A 12,702-nucleotide genomic window follows, 5' to 3' on the forward strand; every position below is an offset into this window, starting at 1 on the left:
ATCACCTCCTGATGAACGGGAGTGATACGCATGGTCACTTGTGTTCAGTACTGAGGTTTATTCATAGCCAAAGGTGTAGAGTCAATTCCCTTCAAAGGAATAGGGACTTCCAGAGGCTCCAGACTAAACCCACAGCGATTGGCAAATGACCAATCCATAAGACTCAGGGCAGCGCCTGAATCCACATAGGCATCGACGGAAATGGATGATAATGAACAAATCAGAGTCACAGACAGAATGAACTTAGACTGTAAAGTACTAATGGCAACAGACTTATCAACCTTTTTTGTGCGTTTAGAGCATGCTGATATAACATGAGCTGAATCACCACAATAAAAGCACAACCCTTTTTTCCGCCTATACTTTTGCCGTTCACTTCTGGACTGAATTCTATCACATTGCATTATCTCAGGTGACGGTTCAGACGACACCGCCAAATGATGCACAGGTTTGCGCTCCCGTAAACGCCGATCAATCTGAACAGCCATAGTCATAGACTCATTCAGACCAGCAGGCGCAGGGAACCCCACCATAACATCTTTAATGGCCTCAGAAAGGCCATCTCTAAACTTTGCAGCCAGAGCGCACTCATTCCACTGAGTAAGTACCGACCACTTCCGAAATTTTTGACAATAAATTTCTGCTTCATCTTGCCCCTGAGAGAGGGCCAACAAAGCTTTTTCAGCCTGAATCTCTTGGTTTGGTTCCTCATAGAGCAAACCCAATGCCAGAAAAAACGCATCTGCATTAAGCAACGCAGGGTCCCCTGGTGCCAATGCAAATGCCCAATCCTGAGGGTCACCCCGCAGGAAAGATATAATTATCTTGACTTGCTGAGCAGGGTCTCCAGAGGAGCGAGATTTCAAAGAAAGAAACAACTTGCAATTGTTCCTAAAATTCAGAAAACGAGATCTATCTCCAGAAAAAAACTCTGGGACAGGAATTCTAGGTTCAGACATAGGAGCATGTACAACAAAATCCTGTATATTTTGAACCTTAGTGGCAAGATTATTCAGGCTGGAAGCCAAACTCTGGACGTCCATGATAAACAGCTGAGATCAGAGCCATTCAAAGATTAAGAGGAGGAGGAAGTAGCCAGGCTGCAATAAGGCTAGGCAGCAAACTCTGAGGGGAAAAAAACAAAAAAAAACTTCCTCAGACTACTTATCCTCCTACTTCAGCCAATACAATTAACACTTTGTGGGCCGGTTATACTGTCATGATCCCAATGGCAGGGGATCACAAAAAGGACAAGCACAGATACAAACAAGCTCTAGGGCGATGGAACCTGAGCTGACCGCGACCCTGAACCTAACACACAAATAAAAGTAGCCGGGGAACGTGCCTACGATGATCCTAGACGTCTCGCTCCAGCCGAAGATCTAACTTCCCCTATCAGAAGAAACACAGACCTCTCTTGCCTCCAGAGAAATACCCCACAGCAAATAGCAGCCCCCCACATATAATGACGGTGAAATGAGAGGAAAGCACATACGTAGTATGAAAACAGTTTCAGCAAAATGAGGCCCGCTAAAGCTAGATAGCAGAGGATACAAAAGTGAACTGCGCGGTCAGCGAAAAACCCTTCAAAAAAACCATCCTGAAATTACTTGAACTCATGTGCCAACTCATGGTACATGAAAAGCAATTTCAGCCCACTAGAGCAACCAGCAGCAGAGAATCAAATATCTGCAGGCTGGACTAAAAACCAAATTAAGCAAAACACAAAACAGGAAAATCCAAACTTAGCTTGTCCAGAAGGTTCTAGGAGCAGGGAGCAGAGGTAACAAGACACACTGGATACATTGATAACCGGCGAGGAAATGCCAGCAAAGCCAGGTTAAATAGGAAACTCCCATATGCTGATGGAACAGGTGGAACCCAGAAACCCAGGAAAGACAAGTCACCCAGTACCATCAGTAACCACCAGAGGGAGCCCAAAAACAGAACTCACAACACTACCCTATTTAACTCCACCTGGTGCTTGGATCCTTGCTTCCAGTCAATGTTCTAGTGTTGGACCTGTTTCCTCCTGGAGTGTTCCTGTGGCCTGCTGATCTGCATAGCTAAGTTCCTCTTTGCTATTTGTTTGCTGTTTTTTCTATTCCAGCTTGTCAATTTGTTTTTTCTGCTAGCTGGAAGCTCTGGGACGCAGAGGGTGTACCTCTGTGCCGTTAGTTCGGTACGGAGGGTCTTTTTGCCCCCTTTGCGTGGATTTTGTAGGGTTTTGTTTTGACCGCAAAGTTGCCTTTTCTATCCTCGCTCTGTTCAGGAAGTTGGGCCTCACTTTGCTAAATCTATTTCATCTCTACGTTTGTCTTTTCATCTTAACTCACAGTCATTATATGTGGGGGCTGCCTTTTCCTTTGGGGTATTTCTCTGAGGCAAGGTAGGCTTATTTTCCATCTTCAGGCTAGCTAGTTTCTCAGGCCGTGCCGAGTTGTATAGGCAGCGTTAGGCGCAATCCACGGCTGCCTCTAGTTGTGTTGGAGAGGATTAGGGATTGCGGTCAACAGAGTTCCCACATCTCAGAGCTCGTTCTTATTTTTTGGGTTATTGCCAGGTCACTGTATGTGCACTGACCTCTATGTCCATTGTGGTACTGAATTACCAGCCATAACAGGATACTGCAAGGGCTCCAAGAAAAAACCACAGCGCCTAGCAAACTCCAAGTCCATCAAATTCAGTGCAGCACCTGAATCCACAAATGCCATAACAGAATAGGATGACAAAGAGCAAATCAGAGTAACGGACAAAATAAATTTCGACTGTACCGTACCAATGGTGGCAGACCTAGCGAAACGCTTAGTGCGCTTAGGACAATCGGAGATAGCATGAGTGGAATCACCACAGTAAAAACACAGCCAATTCCGACGTCTATGTTCTTGCCGTTCAGCTCTGGTCAAAGTCCTATCACATTGCATAGGCTCAGGTCTACGCTCAGATAATACCGCCAAATGGTGCACAGCTTTATGCTCACGCAAGCGTCGATCGATCTGAATGGCCAAAGACATAGACTCATTCAGACCAGCAGGCATGGGAAATCCCACCATGACATCCTTAAGGGCTTCAGAGAGACCCTTTCTGAAAATTGCTGCCAGGGCACATTCATTCCACTGAGTGAGTACAGACCACTTCCTAAACTTCTGACAATATATCTCTACCTCATCCTGACCCTGACACAGAGCTAGCAAGATTTTCTCTGCCTGATCCACTGAATTTGGTTCATCATAAAGCAATCCAAGCGCCAGGAAAAACGAATCAACATCACGCAATGCCGGATCTCCTGGCGCAAGGGAAAATGCCCAGTCTTGAGGGTCGCCACGTAACAAAGAAATAATGATTTTCACTTGTTGAACAGGGTCACCTGAGGAGCGAGGTTTCAAAGCAAGAAATAATTTACAATTATTTTTGAAATTCAGAAACTTAGATCTATCCCCAAAAAACAAATCAGGAATTGGAATCCTAGGCTCTAACATCGGATTCTGAACCACAAAATCTTGAATGTTTTGTACCCTTGCAGTGAGATTATTCATACAAGAGAACAGACCTTGAATGTCCATATCTACACCTGTATCCTGAACCACCCAGAGGTAAAGAGGAAAAGAGAGACAAAACACACTGCAAAGAAAAAAAAATGGTCTCAGAACTAGAGTTGAGCGACCTTGACCTTTTTAGAGTCGAGCCGGGTTTCGCGAAACCCGACTATCTCAAAAGTCGGGTCGAGTGAAATCGGCCGATTATGACGTAAAGTCGGGATCGACCGAAACACGAAACCCAATGCAAGTCAATGGGGCAGCATAGTCGGCAGTGAGTGGGGGCCAGGAAAACACCTAGAGTGCCCATTTTAATGTCAAAACCATCCATTCTTCTTAATGAAGCTTGTCAAGCGTAATTTACCTTATAATAATTGGAAGGCATTTGAAATTGGGGGTCATTTGGCTAAAGTTGTGGTGGGTAGGGCTGGTTCAAGTAATTAGTGGGCCCAGGAAATCTGGACCACGTCACGGCAGTGGAGCAGGGAGAGGTAAGTATTTCATCTTTGCAAGTGCTGTGAACCTGAGCAAGCAGGGGGGGCCCACTCGTTGGCATTGGCACTGGCACAGGGCCCCTCAAAGTACAGCGGTGTGTTTGCACGGCGGGGGCGCCTCCCACCGGCAGCAACACTTTTGCGTACCATGAGAGGCCCTGTGCCGGTGACGTCGCCAACTAGTATTCCTCCCCCCACCTGATGAAGGAACCTGCACTTTCATCTGCACCTTCCTGTTTGTCCCCGTGTAAGGTGGTATGGTATGCGGGAAGGGGGACCTGACTTTCAGCAGGGTCACAATCTTGCAGTGTAGCGTGCACGGGAAATGTTGCGTTATGGGTCAATGTACCAGCAGACTCATCTATCACTGGCTGGGCAATGGGCAGGATGAGGAGGAAACACAGATATAGGCCCAAAGAATAAAGTGGGCTAAATGCAGTTCAAAATTGGTAACACAGGACTAATCAGGGGGCATTGCAGTGGAGGACAACTGGAATGAGAGGCTGACACAGAGAGTAGGCCCAAATCAGTAAGTAGTCGAAATGCAGTTCAAAATTGGCAACAGTAGTAAACAGGCGGCACAGCTTTGTTCAGTGGAGGAGAACAGCAAGGAGTGGCAGACACCGATAGTAGGCCCCAACCCAACTAGTAGGCCAAATGCAGTCTAACATTAACAACTACTTAACGAGCGCCTGAAAACGGAATTTCAGGACAGGAAACCAGGAGAACAGCAAGGAGCGGCAGACACCGATAGTAGGCCCCAAACCAACTAGTACGCCAAATGCAGTTGTTCCGTTTAACCACAATTTAATGAGAGCCTGAAGATAGAAGTTCAGGAAAGGCAACCTGGAGAACACCTTGGAGTGGAACACACCATCTCTCTACACCCCATACCCAATTTGTAGGTCTAATGCAGCGTAGTTTCCAACAACTACTAAACGAGAGCATGATGATCGAAGCATTGGCGAGGAAACCTGGGGAACACCTTGGAGTGGAACACACCATCTCTCTACACCCCATACCCAATTTGTAGGCCTAATGCAGCGTAGTTTCCAACAACTACTAAACGAGAGCATGATGATCGAAGCATTGGCGAGGAAACCTGGGGAACACCTTGGAGTGGAACACACCATCTCTCTACAGTGGAACACACCATCTCTCTACACCCCATACCCAATTTGTAGGCCTAATGCAGCGTAGTTTCCAACAACTACTAAACGAGAGCCGGAAGATCGAAGCAATGGAGAGGAAACCTGGGGAACACCTTGGAGTGTAACACACCATCTCTCTACACCCCATACCCAATTTGTAGGCCTAATGCAGCGTAGTTTCCAACAACTACTAAACGAGAGCCGGAAGATCGAAGCAATGGAGAGGAAACCTGGGGAACACCTTGGAGTGTAACACACCATCTCTCTACACCCCATACCCAATTTGTAGGCCTAATGCAGCGTAGTTTCCAACAACTACTAAACGAGAGCCGGAAGATCGAAGCAATGGAGAGGAAACCTGGGGAACACCTTGGAGTGTAACACACCATCTCTCTACACCCCATACCCAATTTGTAGGCCTAATGCAGCGTAGTTTCCAACAACTACTAAACGAGAGCCGGAAGATCGAAGCAATGGAGAGGAAACCTGGGGAACACCTTGGAGTGTAACACACCATCTCTCTCCACCCTATACCCAATATGTAGGCCTAATGCAGCGTAGTTTCCAACAACTACTAAACGAGAGCATGAAGATCGAAGCAATGGAGAGGAAACCTGGGGAACACCTTGGAGTGTAACACACCATCTCTCTACACCCCATACCCAATTTGTAGGCCTAATGCAGCGTAGTTTCCAACAACTACTAAACGAGAGCATGATGATCGAAGCATTGGCGAGGAAACCTGGGGAACACCTTGGAGTGGAACACACCATCTCTCTACAGTGGAACACACCATCTCTCTACACCCCATACCCAATTTGTAGGCCTAATGCAGCGTAGTTTCCAACAACTACTAAACGAGAGCCGGAAGATCGAAGCAATGGAGAGGAAACCTGGGGAACACCTTGGAGTGTAACACACCATCTCTCTACACCCCATACCCAATTTGTAGGCCTAATGCAGCGTAGTTTCCAACAACTACTAAACGAGAGTCGGAAGACCGAAGCAATGGCAAGGAAACCTGGGGAACACCTTGGAGTGTAACACACCATCTCTCTCCACCCGATACTCATTTTGTAGGCCTAATGCAGTGTAGTTTTCTACAACTACTAAACGAGAGTCGGAAGACCGAAGCAATGGCAAGGAAACCTGGGGAACACCTTGGAGTGTAACACACCATCTCTCTCCACCCCATACCCAATTTGTAGGCCTAATGCAGCCTACTTTCCGACAACTACTAAACGAGAGCATGAAGATCGAAGCTCAGGAAAGGCAACCTGGGGAACACCTTGGAGTGTAACACACCCTCTCTCTACACCACGGAAGGGCTGATTCTTAAGAAGGAAGGCTGTCGGAAAGAAGCAGGGCGTGTCCGAGGGTGATTATATTCTTATTAGGTATATACTCACCCTCGGACGCGCCCTGCTTCTTTATTTGTAAGGAATGTTTATTTGCAATGTGGTTTTGACTTACTCTATTTTTTTGGCAAATAATGATTTTATTATTTTCATTGTTTTGCATCTTCTTGGCAATAATATAAAGAAGACGCGACAGGACAACACTCGGTGGATGCCATATCTGTGTTTAAAATTGAAAAAACCTTTCAGTTAACTACTTGCAGGAGAAAGTTATTGTAGCTGGTGGCCATATTTAGTACTGTACCAGATTTTTGTTGTATGTGTTTGTTTTTAATGTTAAAATGTCTGCATTTGATATCTCTCCAGTATTTTCTTTTTTATAAGCAACATACTTATTTTTATATTTTCTGATGTTGGTTCCAGGGGTACACGGGCAGCAGTGGTGTGGTCAGTGGAGGCCTAGTGGAAGGAGTGACCGCAGACAGGCATCGAAGGCCTAAAATAATAACACATGGCTGTAGGCAATTTTAAATTGGTTCCAGGGGTACACGGGCAGCAGTGGTGTGGTCAGTGGAGGCCTAGTGGAAGGAGTGACCGCAGACAGGCATCGAAGGCCTAAAATAATAACACATGGCTGTAGGCAATTTTAAATTGGTTCCAGGGGTACACGGGCAGCAGTGGTGTGGTCAGTGGAGGCCTAGTGGAAGGAGTCACCGCAGACAGGCATCGAAGGCCTAAAATAATAACACATGGCTGTAGGCAATTTTAAATTGGTTCCAGGGGTACACGGGCAGCAGTGGTGTGGTCAGTGGAGGCCTAGTGGAAGGAGTCACCGCAGACAGGCATCGAAGGCCTAAAATAATAACACATGGCTGTAGGCAATTTTAAATTGGTTCCAGGGGTACACGGGCAGCAGTGGTGTGGTCAGTGGAGGCCTAGTGGAAGGAGTCACCGCAGACAGGCATCGAAGGCCTAAAATAATAACACATGGCTGTAGGCAATTTTAAATTGGTTCCAGGGGTACACGGGCAGCAGTGGTGTGGTCAGTGGAGGCCTAGTGGAAGGAGTGACCACAGACAGGCATCGAAGGCCTAACATAACAAAAATTTCAATACAATGGTATTGTCAGTGGCAGGCATTGAAGGATGTCAGCGCATAGACTAAACATTGGTGGAGCTGTGAGATAATTTTGCAAGTGGTAGAGCACTGTTTGAGCTGGGGTGGGGAGGGGGGCCCCTCATATTACAACGGTGTGTCTGACGTTGGGTGCGCACCACCACCGCCAGAGACACTTTATTGTACTAGGAGGGACCCAGTGGCAGTGCCGTCGACCAAAAGCGGGCTCACCCACCTCTTCAGACAAACTGCACTCTCACGGGTGCTGTCGCCAAGTGTCGATACCACGGCCCCGTGTGGGGAGTTTGGCCATTTAGTGAGGTGTAAACATGTCGTATGCTGGACAATCAGGTGCAGAAAATTACGAGATTGGAAAAGGCATTCAGAATAGTCCACAGGCAAGACCTTTTCATAGGAAAGCTAGGTGTCAGCCGGGCAAGGTGGGGCAAAAGATTTCGAAATCCAGTTGTGGTTCATTTTAATGAAGGTTAGATCATCTACATTTTGGGTAGCCAGACGAGTCCTTTTTTCTGTTAGTATTGAACCTGCAGCACTGAATACTCTTTCTGATAGGACACTAGCTGCCGGGCAAGCAAGCTCCTGCAATGCATATTCTGCCAATTCTGGCCAGGTGTCTAATTTTGATGCCCAGTAATCAAATGGGAATGACGGTTGAGGGAGAACATCGATAAGGGATGAAAAATAGTTTGTAACCATACTGGACAAATGTTGTCTCCTGTCACTTTGAATTGATGCTGCAGTACCTGTCCTGTCTGCGGTCATAGCAAAATCACTCCACAACCTGGTCAGAAAACCCCTCTGGCCAACGCCACTTCTGATTTCTGCCCCTCTAACTCCTCTGGTCTGCTGGCCCCTGCAGCTCGTGTGAGAACGATCACGGGCGCTGTGTGCAGGGAATGCCAGAAGCAAACGGTCAACAAGAGTTGATTGTTTAGTTGCTAATATTAGTTCCAAGTTCTCATGTGGCATTATATTTTGCAATTTGCCTTTATAGCGAGGATCAAGGAGGCAGGCCAACCAGTAATCGTCATCATTCATCATTTTAGTTATGCGTGTGTCCCTTTTGAGGATACGTAAGGCATAATCCGCCATGTGGGCCAAAGTTCCAGTTCTCAAATCTGCGGTTGTGCTTGGTTGAGGGGCAGTTTCAGGCAAATCCACGTCACTTGTGTCCCTCAAAAAACCAGAACCCGGCCTTGCCGCGCCACCAATTTCCAGTGGCCCCGGAAAAGCTTCCTCATTAAAAATATAATCATCCCCATCATCCTCCTCGTCCTCCTCCTCCTCTTCGCCCGCTACCTCGTCCTGTACACTGCCCTGGCCAGACAATGGCTGACTGTCATCAAGGCTTTCCTCTTCCTCAGCTGCAGACGCCTGATCCTTTATGTGCGTCAAACTTTGCATCAGCAGACGCATTAGGGGGATGCTCATGCTTATTATGGCGTTGTCTGCACTAACCAGCCGTGTGCATTCCTCAAAACACTGAAGGACTTGACACATGTCTTGAAACTTCGACCACTGCACACCTGACAACTCCATGTCTGCCATCCTACTGCCTGCCCGTGTATGTGTATCCTCCCACTAAAACATAACAGCCCGCCTCTGTTCACACAGTCTCTGAAGCATGTGCAGTGTTGAGTTCCACCTTGTTGCAACGTCTATGATTAGGCGATGCTGGGGAAGGTTCAAAGAATGCTGATAGGTCTGCATACGGCTGGAGTGTACGGGCGAACGGCGGATATGTGAGCAAAGTCCACGCACTTTGAGGAGCAGGTCGGATAACCCCGGATAACTTTTCAGGAAGCACTGCACCACCAGGTTTAAGGTGTGAGCCAGGCAAGGAATGTGTTTCAGTTGGGAAAGGGAGATGGCAGCCATGAAATTCCTTCCGTTATCACTCACTACCTTGCCTGCCTCAAGATCTACAGTGCCCAGCCACGACTGCGTTTCTTTCTGCAAGAACTCGGACAGAACTTCCGCGGTGTGTCTGTTGTCGCCCAAACACTTCATAGCCAATACAGCCTGCTGACGTTTGCCAGTAGCTGCCCCATAATGGGAGACCTGGTGTGCAACAGTGGCAGCTGCGGATGGAGTGGTTGTGCGACTGCGGTCTGTGGACGAGCTCTCGCTTCTGCAGGAGGACGAAGAGGAGGAGGAGGGGGGTGCGAACGGCTACAGCCAATTGTTTCCTAGACCGTGGGCTAGGCAGAACTGTCCCAAACTTGCTGTCCCCTGTGGACCCTGCATCCACCACATTTACCCAGTGTGCCGTGATGGACACGTAACGTCCCTGGCCATGCCTACTGGTCCATGCATCTGTTGTCAGGTGCACCTTTGTGCTCACAGATTGCCTGAGTGCATGGACGATGCGCTCTTTAACATGCTGGTGGAGGGCTGGGATGGCTTTTCTGGAAAAAAAGTGTCGACTGGGTAGCTCGTAGCGTGGTACAGCGTAGTCCATCAGGGCTTTGAAAGCTTCGCTTTCAACTAACCGGTAGGGCATCATCTCTAACGAGATTAGTCTAGCTATGTGTGCGTTCAAACCCTGTGTACGCGGATGCGAGGCTAAGTACTTCCTTTTTCTAACCATAGTCTCATGTAGGGTGAGCTGGACTGGAGAGCTGGAGATCGTGGAACTAGCGGGGGTGCCGGTGGACATGGCAGACTGAGAGACGGTGGGAGATGGTAGTGTTGCCACCGGTGCCCTAGATGCAGTGTTTCCTACTACGAAACTGGTGATTCCCTGACCCTGACTGCTTTGGCCTGGCAAAGAAACCTGCACAGATACTGCAGGTGGTGCGGAAAATGGTGGCCCTACACTGCCGGAAGGGATGTTGCGTTGCTGACTAGCTTCATTGGCCGAGGGTGCTACAACCTTAAGGGACGTTTGGTAGTTAGTCCAGGCTTGCAAATGCATGGTGGTTAAATGTCTATGCATGCAACTTGTATTGAGACTTTTCAGATTCTGTCCTCTGCTTAAGGTAGTTGAACATTTTTGACAGATGACTTTGCGCTGATCAATTGGATGTTGTTTAAAAAAATGCCAGACTGCACTCTTTCTAGCATTGGATACCTTTTCAGGCATTGCAGACTGAGCTTTAACCGGATGGCCACGCTGTCCTCCAACAGGTTTTGGCTTTGCCACGCGTTTTGGGCAAGATACGGGCCCGGCAGATGGAACCTGTTGCGATGTTGATGCCTGCTGCGGCCCCTCCTCCTCCGCTTCAGAACTGCTGCCGCCTGCACCCTGTTCCCCCAATGGCTGCCAATCGGGGTCAAGAACTGGGTCATCTATTACCTCTTCTTGTAGCTCGTGTGCAACTTCGTCTGTGTCACCGTGTCGGTCGGTGGTATAGCGTTCGTGATGGGGCAACATAGTCTCATCAGGGTCTGATTCTTGATCAGCACCCTGCGAGGGCAATGTTGTGGTCTGAGTCAAAGGACCAGCATAGTAGTCTGGCTGTGGCTGTGCATCAGTGCACTCCATGTCAGATTCAACTTGTAATGGGCATGGACTGTTAACTGCTTCACTTTCTAAGCCAGGGACGGTATGTGTAAAGAGCTCCATGGAGTAACCCGTTGTGTCGCCTGCTGCATTCTTCTCTGTTGTTGTTTTTGCTGAAGAGGACAAGGAAGCGACTTGTCCCTGACCGTGAACATCCACTAACGATGCACTGCTTTGACATTTACCAGTTTCACGAGAGGAGGCAAAAGAGCTAGAGGCTGAGTCAGCAAGATAAGCCAAAACTTGCTCTTGCTGCTCCGGCTTTAAAAGCGGTTTTCCTACTCCCAGAAAAGGGAGCGTTCGAGGCCTTGTGTAGCCAGACGACGAACCTGGCTCCACAGCTCCAGACTTAGGTGCAATATTTTTTTTCCCACGACCAGCTGATGCTCCACCACTACCACTACCCTCATTACCAGCTGACAATGAACGCCCCCGGCCACGACCTCTTCCACCATACTTCCTCATTGTTTTAAAAACGTAAACAAACTAACGGTATTTGTTGCTGTCACACAAATTACACGGTGAGCTATAACTTCAGTATGATTTAGCTACCCCTTTACAGGTGAGTGAGACCACAACGAAAATCAGGCACAATGTTACACACTCTGTTGTTGGTGGCAACAAATGAGAGAGATGCCACACACGCAGGACTGTCACTGAAGCACAAATGTAAATATTAATCTCCCACTGATTTGAATTTTTTTTTTTTTAAGGGAGACTTTAGGAAAAAAAATAATAGAATAAAATGATTTTTTCAGGAAGAATTTAGAAATAATAATAAAATAAAATGATTTTTTCAGGGAGAATTTAGAAAACAAATAAAACAAAAAAAGGCTTTCTATGGCCCACTGAGTGAGAGATGACGCACACAGGAGTCAGGAGTGGCACACAAGCCCAGAGGCCAATATTTATCTCCCACTGATTGATGTAGTGATTTTTTCAGGTAGATTTTGGAACCCAAATCAAGCTAAAAAAATAATAGGCTTTCTATGGCCCACAATTGGAGAGAGAGAGAGAGATGGCACACCCAGGAGTCAAGACTGGCACACAAGCAGAAAGGGCAATATTAATCTCCCACTGATTTGTTTTTTTTTGTTTTTTTTCAGGGAGACTTTAGGAAAAAAAAATAGAATAAAATGATTTTTTCAGGAAGAATTTAGAAACCAAATAAAATAAAATGATTTTTTCAGGGAGAATTTAGAAAACAAATAAAACAAAAAAAGGCTTTCTATGGCCCACTGAGTGAGAGATGACGCACACAGGAGTCAGGAGTGGCACACAAGCCCAGAGGCCAATATTTATCTCCCACTGATTGATGTAGTGATTTTTTCAGGTAGATTTTGGAACCCAAATCAAGCTAAAAAAAATAATAGGCTTTCTATGGCCCACAATTGGAGAGAGAGAGAGAGATGGCACACCCAGGAGTCAAGACTGGCACACAAGCAGAAAGGGCAATATTAATCTCCCACTGATTTGTTTTTTTTTTTTTTTTTCAGGGAGACTTTAGGAAAAAAAAAATAG

Source organism: Ranitomeya imitator, chromosome 3, assembly GCF_032444005.1.
Source record: "Ranitomeya imitator isolate aRanImi1 chromosome 3, aRanImi1.pri, whole genome shotgun sequence".
Classification (NCBI taxonomy): Eukaryota; Metazoa; Chordata; class Amphibia; order Anura; family Dendrobatidae; genus Ranitomeya; species Ranitomeya imitator.